At 41.1% G+C, this 11,154-nt stretch overlaps 1 protein-coding gene across 3 annotated transcripts in view; it reads left to right on the top strand.

The window, feature by feature from the left end:
* Nucleotides 1–573: 573 nt before the first annotated feature.
* The window catches only part of WASF3 (WASP family member 3), a 29,263-nt gene continuing 18,682 nt past the window's right edge, over nt 574–11,154 (top strand). For 2 of the 3 annotated variants that reach the window (XM_088668262.1, XM_088668261.1), the window contains exon 1: nt 589–757. The gene's annotated coding sequence lies outside the window, so the exon portion shown is untranslated. Of the gene's footprint in view, nt 758–11,154 lie in introns of all 3 variants that reach the window. The other variant, XM_035116679.3, reaches the window with a different exon arrangement.

The raw sequence follows: 11,154 nt of genomic DNA, 5'->3' as shown, positions 1-11,154 counted from the left end.
CAGTAGGAGAACCTTTCCTGCAAACATCCCTCAGCCCAGTTTGAGATGCTGGCCTTCATGGTCTAATCCCGAGACCCCTTTTAGACACAGGTACTGTATTTGACACTTCACCTAATTCTAAAGGGCTGCTGCATTTGAGGCCCTCGTGGCTTATTTCGACTGACCTCTCTCTCTCCCGAGGTCCTGCCATGAGGGCGCTCCTGACGGTCCTGAGTGAAAAAAGCGTGAGGAAAATCCTACAGGTTGTGTGTGAGGAAGACAAAACTCTAGCGGTCGGCGGGAAGCGACTAATGTGCGGAAGGAAAGGAAACGAAGCTTATGAGAAGCCGGGATGGGCGAGGGCCCAGGGGGAACCCATTCGGATCAGCTGCCACAGAACCGTAAAGCGAAGAGGAAAGGGATAATGCAAACGCCGTTTGTATGTGTGTGTTTTAAAGTAATCCCTGAGGGGCAGAAAGCAGCCCTTCTCTTTTCTGCCCCCCTCACTGGCTACTGAGAATGCCGATCAGTTCTGTTGCTCGGATACAAATCCTCCCTCCGTCCCTCCCTCGCTTTCTGCCCGCCTCCATCCCTAGCCTAGATAGGACTGGGTGGGCGGGGACTAGCCCTCCGCACGCTCGAGGGCGCCGAGGGGGAGGGGATTGAATGGCTCCCGAGCTGAGCCGCTGCCTGCCGCCGTTGCCGCCTGTGGGGAGTGGACTGGCAGCCCCGCGCCCGCTTGCTGTAGTCGAGCCAGATGGAATGTAGCGCGCGCGAGGTATGTCGTGGGGGCGGGGACGAGGATTACAACGCGGGGGGGTGGGGTGGAGCGCGCGCCCATCCAAAAGCCGTTATTTTGAGAAGAAGCGCCCGTTCGCGACGCAGTCGAGGGAAACCTTAGAGAACCGAGAAAAGGCGGTTGGGGGGGGGGAGAGATGGTTTTAATTCGAAGCGTGTCGTTCCTTGGTTTGGAAGCGAAGGCGGCCCGGTGTCTTCCCCCGCCCACCTTCATTATCCAATCCATCTCATAATCCCGAAGAGTTTTGCGACTGGAGAGGTTTAAAGCGAAATGGTCACTCGATGCTTCCCGCCCAGAAAGTGAGCGAGAGAGCGCCTTCATAATCCCCCGAGGCCCCCTACACACACACACACCCACACACCCCGCCTCGCGTGGGTTTAGCGCTACTGGGAGCCTCTTCATGCGGCGTGAGGGTGACGAGGCTGGCTGGCCGGCCGGCCGGGGTCAGACATGAGCGGTACTGTATCTGTTTCGCGCGGCCGGCGAGTTGTGTCGCCTTGTCTTTCGGGATGGCTGCCCGCTTGATACATACGGCGTAACTCTCAGAAAGAGTTGAGACTCTCCTTCTCTCGCTCCCCTCCTTCCCAGACAAAGTGCTGGGAGGGGAGAGAGGGAGAGGCTGTGCCCCACCCCCCTCGCCTCACCCCATATACACATACATTAAGTCGCCCCTGGGGAATTCGTGACCCGCTTTGCTGGCTGATTTCTTCGTTCTGGAACAGGCGGTTGTTTAAAGGGAGAGATTTGCAGCATTCTTCAGGCTGTCTTCCTCCCACTTCAGATCGAAGTTCCTTTATTTTGCTATAAACCGGGCAAAGTGCTCGACCGCTCCATCTGGCTTGTGTGCAAAGCTCTAGCTCTGAAAGCAGGTAAACCCACAATCGTTAAGATATTTAGTGTTGCTTTCTGTGGGTTTGTCTTTTCTTCTTTTAATACAACCAACCGCTAAAGAAATTTACTTAGGGTTTTGGTTTGTGTGAGATTAGCATCCTACATAACGTTTTTAATTTTGAAAGAAATAGTTTATTGTCTGTGTTTATTGGCTCGGGGTGTGTGTGAGTGAGTGAGAGAGAGAAATCCCCTAAGCTTTGAAATCTAGGTCCCCCTTTAGCTCCCTAAGAAGACTACACATAATTTTGTTAATGTTTTTAAAACTACTCTGTTCTTCCTTTTGCTGGGTGAGTGAGGGGTTGGTGTTTTTAGTTGCCTTTTCTGTCTTTGTGCTGAACAAGTGAAGGTTAGCTAGTGGTGAAGCAAAAAGTGAAGAAAAGTGTTCTCTAAAACTGTCAAAGTATGCAGAATGTTAAGATACCTTGCTATATCAGGATAAAATCCTGATTCACTAGAGAACAAATTTGTTCATGATATCCAGGTATCTGAGTGTGTGACTGGACAACCGTAGTTCACTTTTTTTTGGAGGCACTATTAAAAACAGACCTATTTAGCAGGCACAAAGCATTCTGGGTCAATTCAGACATGATGCCAAACTATGGTTAATTAAACTTAATTTGTTAAGCATGATGTCTGAATACAATCATGGTTTGTCAGCTAATTGCCAGCCACCTTCAGAAACCATGGTTTGGAGTGGTTCAGCATCCAAGATCTGTTGTAACGTATGTTTGATGCAATGTCTGAATTCACAAACCATTGTTATGAAGATTGCTCTATTTCCTAAGGCTGCTGAACCATAGAGATGGTAGTGAGTTTATGAAGCTATGATGGTGAGTGCTGGGTAGATGGACAGTGGAAGTAAGACAGTAGCTTTCAGCCATGGTTTGCATTCTAAACTGCGTGGTGCAAAACATGTTTGGTCATCATGTTTGAACTGAACCAGTGGATTATTATTATTTTGGCAGTGTTGGATCACTGGGACTTTAACACTCGACATCTGTATTGCCTTCGCTACAGTCATTTCAAACACCCAAAGCCAAGGGAATGATTTACTATGGGATATGTGTAAATCTACCAAAAGTAGATGCACCCTTCTACAATTAAAAAATGGCAAACAACTTTAAACATTTTTAATAGCTAACATATTAATACCTTTTATGCTCTCTCCTGTGCTCATCTGTTGCATTTAGACTCCCAATGGGATGTGTACATTTGAGGCTGAAGTACTCAGAAACATAAGAAAAATAAATGCTAAGTGTATGTGCTTGCCCATTAGTATCAAAACAGTATGTTGTAGCTGTTGGTGACATCAATAGCAGACAGCACAGATTGATGGTAGAGCTAATGCATGAGCACTGTAGATGGATGAGTGCATCTCCCAAGGCACTGTAACAGATATGCCAACATGATCTGTGGCTGCTTTGACATAGTGAGACATTTCCTTTCAGCAGATTTTACTGTCCTCCTCATGTGCGCTCAAGGAAAAGTAGTTTGAAATTGGTTAGTCAGCATTTTAGGAAGCTTGAGGAAAACCATACACAAAGCTATGGAGTAAGGAAGGTATTGATACTTCTGATTTTTTCCCCAAGTCTGGAAAATGTCATAGAGATGCTGCCTTCCATTTGATTAATAGAGGTATGTGATTAAATGCCTTGGCTACTTAGGTGGAGTCCTTGTTTTGGGGAACACTGTGACCTACTCTCAAGTAGAACCCAGAGCATTACCATATTTTTCATTTTTCGCTCCAGCACTTTTTTCCTCCTAAAAAGTTAGGGGAAATGTCTGTGCGTCTTATGGAGTGAATGTGTGGTCCCTGGAGCCGAATTGCTCAGGGGCAAAAAGCAGATCGTGCTTTTTTTAAAGAAAGAGCTAAAGGCTAACAAGAAGGAAAGAGGAGTGTTGAAAAGAAGCCGCTCAGCAGGTGATTGCAAGGGGTAGGGGAGAGAGATAAGGGAAGCTAGTTCCCTTCCCGGCCAGCCCCCTTACCCAGGCCTCCATTGTTGAATGTTCTGCAGAGGGAGGCTGCAACATGTGACTGGCTGATTAGATTATCAGAAGCTGCAGAACTGTGGGTTGAACAGGATTTTTTCCCTTTGCAAAGTAAACTCAACAACTTTGAGCTGATCCTTTAAAAAATGGGCCTTTTCCCCTTTCAAAAGAAGCTGCACAACTGTGAGCTGACCCCCCCCCAAAAAACGGGGCTTTCCCCCTTTCCTCCTCTGAAAACTAAGTGTGTCTTATGGTCAGGTGTGTCTTATGGAGCAAAAAATACGGTAATTCTAAATACAGTGGTACTTTGAGTTACAAACACCTCAGGTTACAAATGCTTCAGGTTACAAACTCCGCTAACCTGGAAGAGTTACCTCGAGTTGAGAACTTTGCCCCAGGATGAGAACGGAAATGGTGTGCTAGCAGCGTAGTGGCAGCAAGAAGCCCCATTAGCGAAAGCACGCCTCTAGTTAAAAACAGTGTCAGGTTAAGACCGGACCTCTGGAACGAATCAAGTTCATAACTAGAGGTACCACTGTAGTAAAGTTGGGGAGCAAATAGTAAAAGTTATTTTTTACTTGCTATGATTAGGAATAATCCTTTGTTAATCATTATGCATTCTTGGCTGTCTCCTGCCTCAGAAAAAATAGTTACAGGTAGGTAGCCGTGTTGGTCTGCTGTAGTCAAAACAAAATAATTCTTTCCAGTAGCACCTTAGAGTCCAACTAAGTTTGTTATTGGTATGAACGTTTGTGTGCATGCACACTTCTTCAGATACCATCTGAAGTATCTTAAGAAGTGTGCATGCACACAAAAGCTCATACCAACAACAAACTACTCATAGAATCATAGAGTTGGAAGAGACCACAAGGGCCATCCAGTCCAACCCCCTGCCAAGCAGGAAACACCATCAAAGCATTCTTGACATATGCCTGTCAAGCCTCTGCTTAAAGACCTCCAAAGAAGGAGACTCCACCACACTCCTTGGCAGCAAATTCCACTGCCAAACAGCTCTTACTGTCAGGAAGTTCTTCCTAATGTTTAGGTAGAATCTTCTTGTAGTTTGAATCCATTGCCCTGTGTCCGCTTCTCTGGAGCAGTAGAAAACAACCTTTCTCCCTCCTCTATATGGCATCCTTTTATATATTTGAACATGGCCATCATATCACCCCTTAACCTTCTTTTCTCCAGGCTAAACATACCCAGCTCCCTGAGCCGTTCCTCATAAGGCATCATTTCCAGGCCTTTGACCATTTTGGTTGCCCTCCTCTGGAAGGAATTTTTTTGTTTCAGAAAAAAATACTTTGGCAATTACATCTGCCACTGAATGCAATATATTTTGACTGTACACAAGTTTGGTTTTACACTCTATTCCGGAACATAACCACCGCCTAAGTTGAGAGTCGCCTGTACTACATTTATTTTTCAAATTATTTGAACAAAGGTAGGGAATCATAAAGGCTGTTATTGGTGCTATATGTTCTTTGTTTAACAAACCCTGATTCAAGAGATCTTAATTCTTTGGCTGTGGTAGTAAGAAGGTAAAATATGCAGAATATCATAGAAACTAGTTTCTATACTGTGATGTCAGCTTTGTTGGACTGTTTCCTTATGCTAAGTAAACCAGCTTATGTCTAAGGCTGCATTTCTAAACTCATTTATAAGGGAGTAATTCCCATTGAACTGAATAGGTTTTACTTCTGAGTAGATATATATAGGCATGCAGTATAATAAATGTGCATCACTTGTCTTAAGGTCAGTGACACAGGCTATATGGAAAAGTTTGAATCGGAATATGTAGTCAACAAAACTAAAAAGTATGTTTTGTTAATCTTGTGTTTATCTGAAAAGTTTTTGTTACTGCAAAAAACAACAACAGAAATATCTGGTTAGGGAGAAAGTTAGGGAAAAGAGTGTGGATGAAATGTAATATTCTGCTTAGACACCCAGACCTGCTTGGGAATAGATTTGGATGGCAGGTTCAGCAACACTGATAGCGTGAAGTGGAATATGAAATAGCAAAAGGAATAAGTTTCAGGGCATGGTCAGAATGCATGCAAAGCAATAACAGTACTAAAGGAAAACAGTTTTGGTCCTTATCAGTGCTTTGTTAAGTGCACATTCCAGCCAGGCAGAAATACTTAAGGAGTGTATGAAGCAGGGGTGGGGCCTTGGACGAGGATGTGACTGAGGAGAGGGTGGGGCCTGAGGAGAATCCAGTGGGCCAGATAATGAGGACTGTATCGCTTAAGGTTGCTTTTTTTATTTTTTAGGAAGACCCCAAAATTGTTGACCTTTTTTTACATTTTTACATCCGAAAACCAGGACATGTCAGGAATTTTCCTGATGTATGGTGAGCTTAGTATCACCACATTTGGCCCCCAGGCTTGAGGTTCCCACCACTTCTGCACATGCTTGCCTGGGATTAAGTCCCATTGGATTTAGTGAAATTACTTCTGAATATATTACACTGTTTCTCTGGATTATAATCCACAAAACATTGTGTCATAAGAATTTTTTTAAGTCTTATGGTGCTTTGTTGCAACAAAAGCAAACATACATAGGTACCTCCACTGAAAATTGATTTGCCTTACCTGTCTTTGCTTATGTTTTTAGGATTTTGGCAACATCTGTTGCAGTGAGTGCTAATTAAACAGGTGTTGGAATACTTTTTGAAGCCTTTATAGATTTCATATCTCAGTGGATATGAATTAAAATAATGGAGCTCTTAATAATAATAAATTATTTGTTATGTTAAATTGATTGTTCCCCATTTATTCTTGTAGAAAGAGAGACACAGTTTTCATTCAGTCTCTTCTCACCCTTTAATATATGTCCAGTATAACATCATATTGTTTCTATAGTCATGAAGTATGATGGGAATGTGAGACAGAGTATTCTTTGTGTCTTTTTCCCCTTTCTTTTTCGGTATTGCAACCCTAAAGTTCCGTGTGCATTGTTGGTAGTAGATAAATAATCATACAGCTTCTATTCATTTGTGGGACAGTCTCTATTCAAATTCCTTATGGTTCTCGTGCTTGGTTCTTTTCCATAATTAACTGAAAGAACTTGGACAAAATGCCCATACTGCTGAATAGCCTTTGTGCATATCTGGCTACATGTTAGCTTCACAATTTGTCTTAAGCATGGCCTGCATACAAATAGATCCATCTGAATACTGCCTTCTGTATTTATTGGGAAGTTCTGCTTTGCGGAAGTGTGAAGTGACACTACACTTTTGAAATACTCTACCAATAACAGTAGAAAATATCACTGACTTTAGGAACCCACAGACTTAACAAATGTACTCTAATATAAAAACATAGTGCTACAGTGCTCAAAGTGTTGCTTCCCTTAAACTGGCAGTTTTTCTTTAAAACTGATGAATAAAACCTGTAAATATCTACACAATGGTCTGATACCTCATTAATAATGACTTATGATATGTGCATGGTTGTTGCTTCTTATCAATCTAGAACTGACAATCATTTAATTTTACCTTCCACATGGTTCCTCCAGCTGATGGGGCCAATTTGGCCGCCGGATGCCAGTTGCCAACCTCTACCATAAAGAAGGCTGATCGCCGAAGAATTGATGCTTTTGAATTATGGTGCTGGAGGAGACTCTTGAGAGTCCCATGGACTGCAAGAAGATCAAACCTATCCATTCTGAAGGAAATCAGGGTATATTGTTGATTAACATCCAATATTAAATACTGTGCTATAGCAATGAAAATGAAAAATGTGTATGTAAAAGTACTTTACAGTACTACACTTTACTAATTTTTGTAACTCTCTCCCCACTGATTTGTGTCTTGAGCTGAGGTGGGAATCATGGCTAACATTTCTCTGTAACCTTGATAATATTGATTAATCTTGCATCCTTATATTGCTCTTAACTGAGTTAACACTTATGGACCTTCATCCATAATGGAAATCTTTGAAAAGATTGAGTTGCAAAACATTTGGCCCTGAAAAATGCTTATGCATTAGCTTTGAAACGTGGTCTTAGGAGTTAGGTTAATACGAATACTAGCGGTGAAGACCAAATAAATGAATGAATGCTATCTAATATTTAGTAAATAAAAGATTGTGACTTCTATTAATAAGCTAGCAAATAATTCTTCTTTTTTTAAAAAGCTCTTTAAAAAGTTTTAAGTTGCAAAGTAGAATTAATATTTGATGCTTTAAAAAAAAAAGATATACTGTATCCAGTTTCTTTGGATCCAGTTGAGTAAGGAGGACACAGAATACAAATAATATGTTCAATAATGTTCAATTTCCTTGTTGAGTCATGTGCATAGTTTCTACTCTTCAGTTTTACAGTGGTTTATGGTAGCATGTAAGTAACAAAGTGAGGCACCTCTGTTAAAAAAGAGAGCTTTGTTTCCAATTGTTCCTTGGTAGTGGGGGAGAGGGAAATATGAGCGGGTTTACTATGCAGACCTGCTACTTTCTTTCAGGAACCAAAATGTACCTTCTTTCTCCTCTGAGAGTAGATTGTATTGATTCTGCATCAGGATGTGTAGTTTCAATGCATTAGTGGCTGAGTTGTCTGTTTTCTTTTTGATTGTGGTTTTCTCCCCCACCCCATTTATTTTGCCCTTTCAAGCCACCTCCCACGCAAGAAGCAGTTATGCACCAACAGGATCTCCCTTACGTTATGGACAGTTTGAAAGATCTTTAGTTTCTTAAGTTGTGTTTTTTTAAAAAAATAATAATTGTTTCTTCTTTGCATGAAGTTATGTGGTCTTGAACTGAATTCAAAACATTACTGTTACATGTATGCATTCCATTTAACATCAGCCAGCAATATACCGGTACATACTTTATGCAACCGCAAATTATTGTTCTTGGAGCAAAGTTCAGTTTGCATTTTCTTTTAAAAGCAGTGGTTGTTGGGAACATCTATATTGTCTGCCACAACCATTGCATTTTTGTCATGTGGCAAATTTTCTCTTCAAAACATGTTGCAGCCAAGTGTTAAGTGTTTTGCAAGCACAACTTGAATTTAGAAACTGAATATGGCCCTTGTCTATCTTCTAGAGAGAATAAATCAAACCATGAAGCATTTTGTTGCTGTGTCAGGGGATCCAGGAACAGTGACCTTTGTATTTGGAGCTGTAGATGCTCAGAATTCCCATTGTCAGCATATTGACTGGAAAGCAATAAAAGGCTTATGATATCCAAATAGAATATAAATACCAGAAGACTGAACTTCTGTCCATACTTTGCCAATGGACCAGCAACACTCTGTTATTTGGGGTTCTTTGCAGTTGCACATATGGATTTGAGCCTTTGTTGACCAAAGGCTAGCCTTTCTGAATAATTCTAGAACTTAGCTGATTTCCTCTCCACGTTGGTGAACTTTGTTGCTAATTCCGTGAATTAAGCCAGCACCTTCTTGCTCAGACCATATCATAAGGATTGCAGTTAAGAACTCCCTACTCTGACATGTCTCTGCCACTGGCTGTGATGGATGCAGGGATGCAGGGATGCAATGTTATCTGTCTTCCTTCCATACATAGAAGGATGGAATGTATTGTGCCCTCTGTTCTTTATAGTTGTAAGCAAATGCTGCCAGACAGTTATTGCCTGTTGTTAATAATCAGTTATAATACTGTGTTGATTATTTTATTTTTTGTTAATAACTAAAACCTCCAGAGGACATGCTGTGCTTATGTAATGACCTCTCCAAACCAACTTTTTGTAGCCTTTCACCACAATCACTACCAAGCTGTCCTTTCAGTATTTGTTGCCCCGTGGTTTTTTTATTGTCTCTGCACCTGCTGCAATATTTATTGTTTCATGCTAGCTGAGAACCACATCCCTTGATGATTAAGCAACTACATTTCTGCTTTTGTTGCTTTCTTCTTAATCTCTGGCATTTTTTATCCACTTGGCCTCTAAGTTGATTATCTTTCTGAACATTTACATTTCATATACAGTATATATGAAGAACCCTTCTGGATCAGGCTGAACATCCATCTTGTTTAACATCCTGTTTTCCACACTGTCCAAACGGATGCCTATGGGAAGCCGGGATGTTTAAGGTTTAAGTATCAACAAAATCACTATCAAAATAGTTTTATGCTATTGAAATGCCCAATCAAATAAAAATAAAAATCAATACAAACATTAAATGTGATGAAACACACTGTGGACCACCTGAATGAAACTTGCAGGGTGGTCTGTGGCTAAAGTTGAGAACCCCTGAAATAGGCTATTTTCACTAGAGCATTAGTGGATTTAGTTAAAATTGTGCATATTTTCTTTAATTATTTCATGCTTATGCAACTAGGATAGATGAATATGTCAGTTTCAGAGTCTTTCAGTTTGTGTTTCATTTTTCCAATCTTAAGTTTGGTTATCCACTTTTTCACATCAGTTTTTGAATTGTGGGAGGGAAAGTTTTCATGAAAATTAGCATTTTAGGGCAAAATATGCCTAATATATTCAATTTTGTATGTATTTTTGCAGAGTAAACATGTTTTTGTGAATCAGTTTGCCATGATACGCATTTTTGTGTTCTTTTCACCAATATATGCATTTATATGCATGCTTTACCGTAATATATGCATTTTTGCATACATTACTTTGTTGGAGACCAGCATTGCAAAATTTGAAGGATGGCTGTAGTTTGCCTTTAAATATGAACTGAATAGAATTTCTTCTCCATCCCTGTGTGCAGCCACTGGAGATACAGCATTGCTCCATCTTGTTAGGAATATAGGAACCAGCCTAGGATCTCTGTGCTGTATGCTCCCACTTCTGTCCTAACTTGTGATCAAGGGAAACGTTTGTGCTGACTTTAACTGCAGTTAGCTTTTGATTCCCCTTAATGAGGTTTAAAACATTTTAGGAGGTTATTGTTGATTATTTTTGGTTTATTTTTTAAAAAAGGCTTGACTCCCATTCAAAGGCAGCATCTGGACCCTGCCACTGTCAAAATGTGTCAGGGCCAGGGTTGAGTTGAATGGTAAGTTAGTGGGTGACAGAATTCCACTGGTGATGAGTTGTTCTTCATATGGGACAGCATATGTCTTCTTACTTGCATCGTCAGCAGCAGTATCCTACTGTTAATAGAACTTTGTCTTAAAAGGTTATCAGGTTTAACATGACTATTTGTATTTGAACAACATTTTCAAACTCCCTTTAGGCACCAAATATGATGTAGTAAGTGCACTGCAGGAGTCATAACTATCTGTTTTGTTTTTCAGGGCTTTTAATAGTGGCATAAAGTTTGAATGTTCAGGGGAAACCTGTTTAACATTATAAATATGATTTGCAGTACTTTGCCGTTTGCATAAGTGACTCAGAAGGTAAAATATGGGCAAGTCGAGGTATGTTTTAATCTGGTTGGTAGTCCATTCTGTCTTAGGACAGAGTTCATGGATGGTATAGTATCTGAGTTTCATACCTACAGGAAACTCTTCATGATACAGAATGTGTGAGGAAAGATCTAGATCAGGCATCCCCAAACTGCGGCCCTCCAGA

The sequence above is a fragment of the Zootoca vivipara genome, chromosome 4 (genome assembly GCF_965207765.1).
Source record: "Zootoca vivipara chromosome 4, rZooViv2.hap1.1, whole genome shotgun sequence".
Taxonomy (NCBI): Eukaryota; Metazoa; Chordata; class Lepidosauria; order Squamata; family Lacertidae; genus Zootoca; species Zootoca vivipara.
This window is presented reverse-complemented; position numbering and strand designations above follow the sequence as displayed.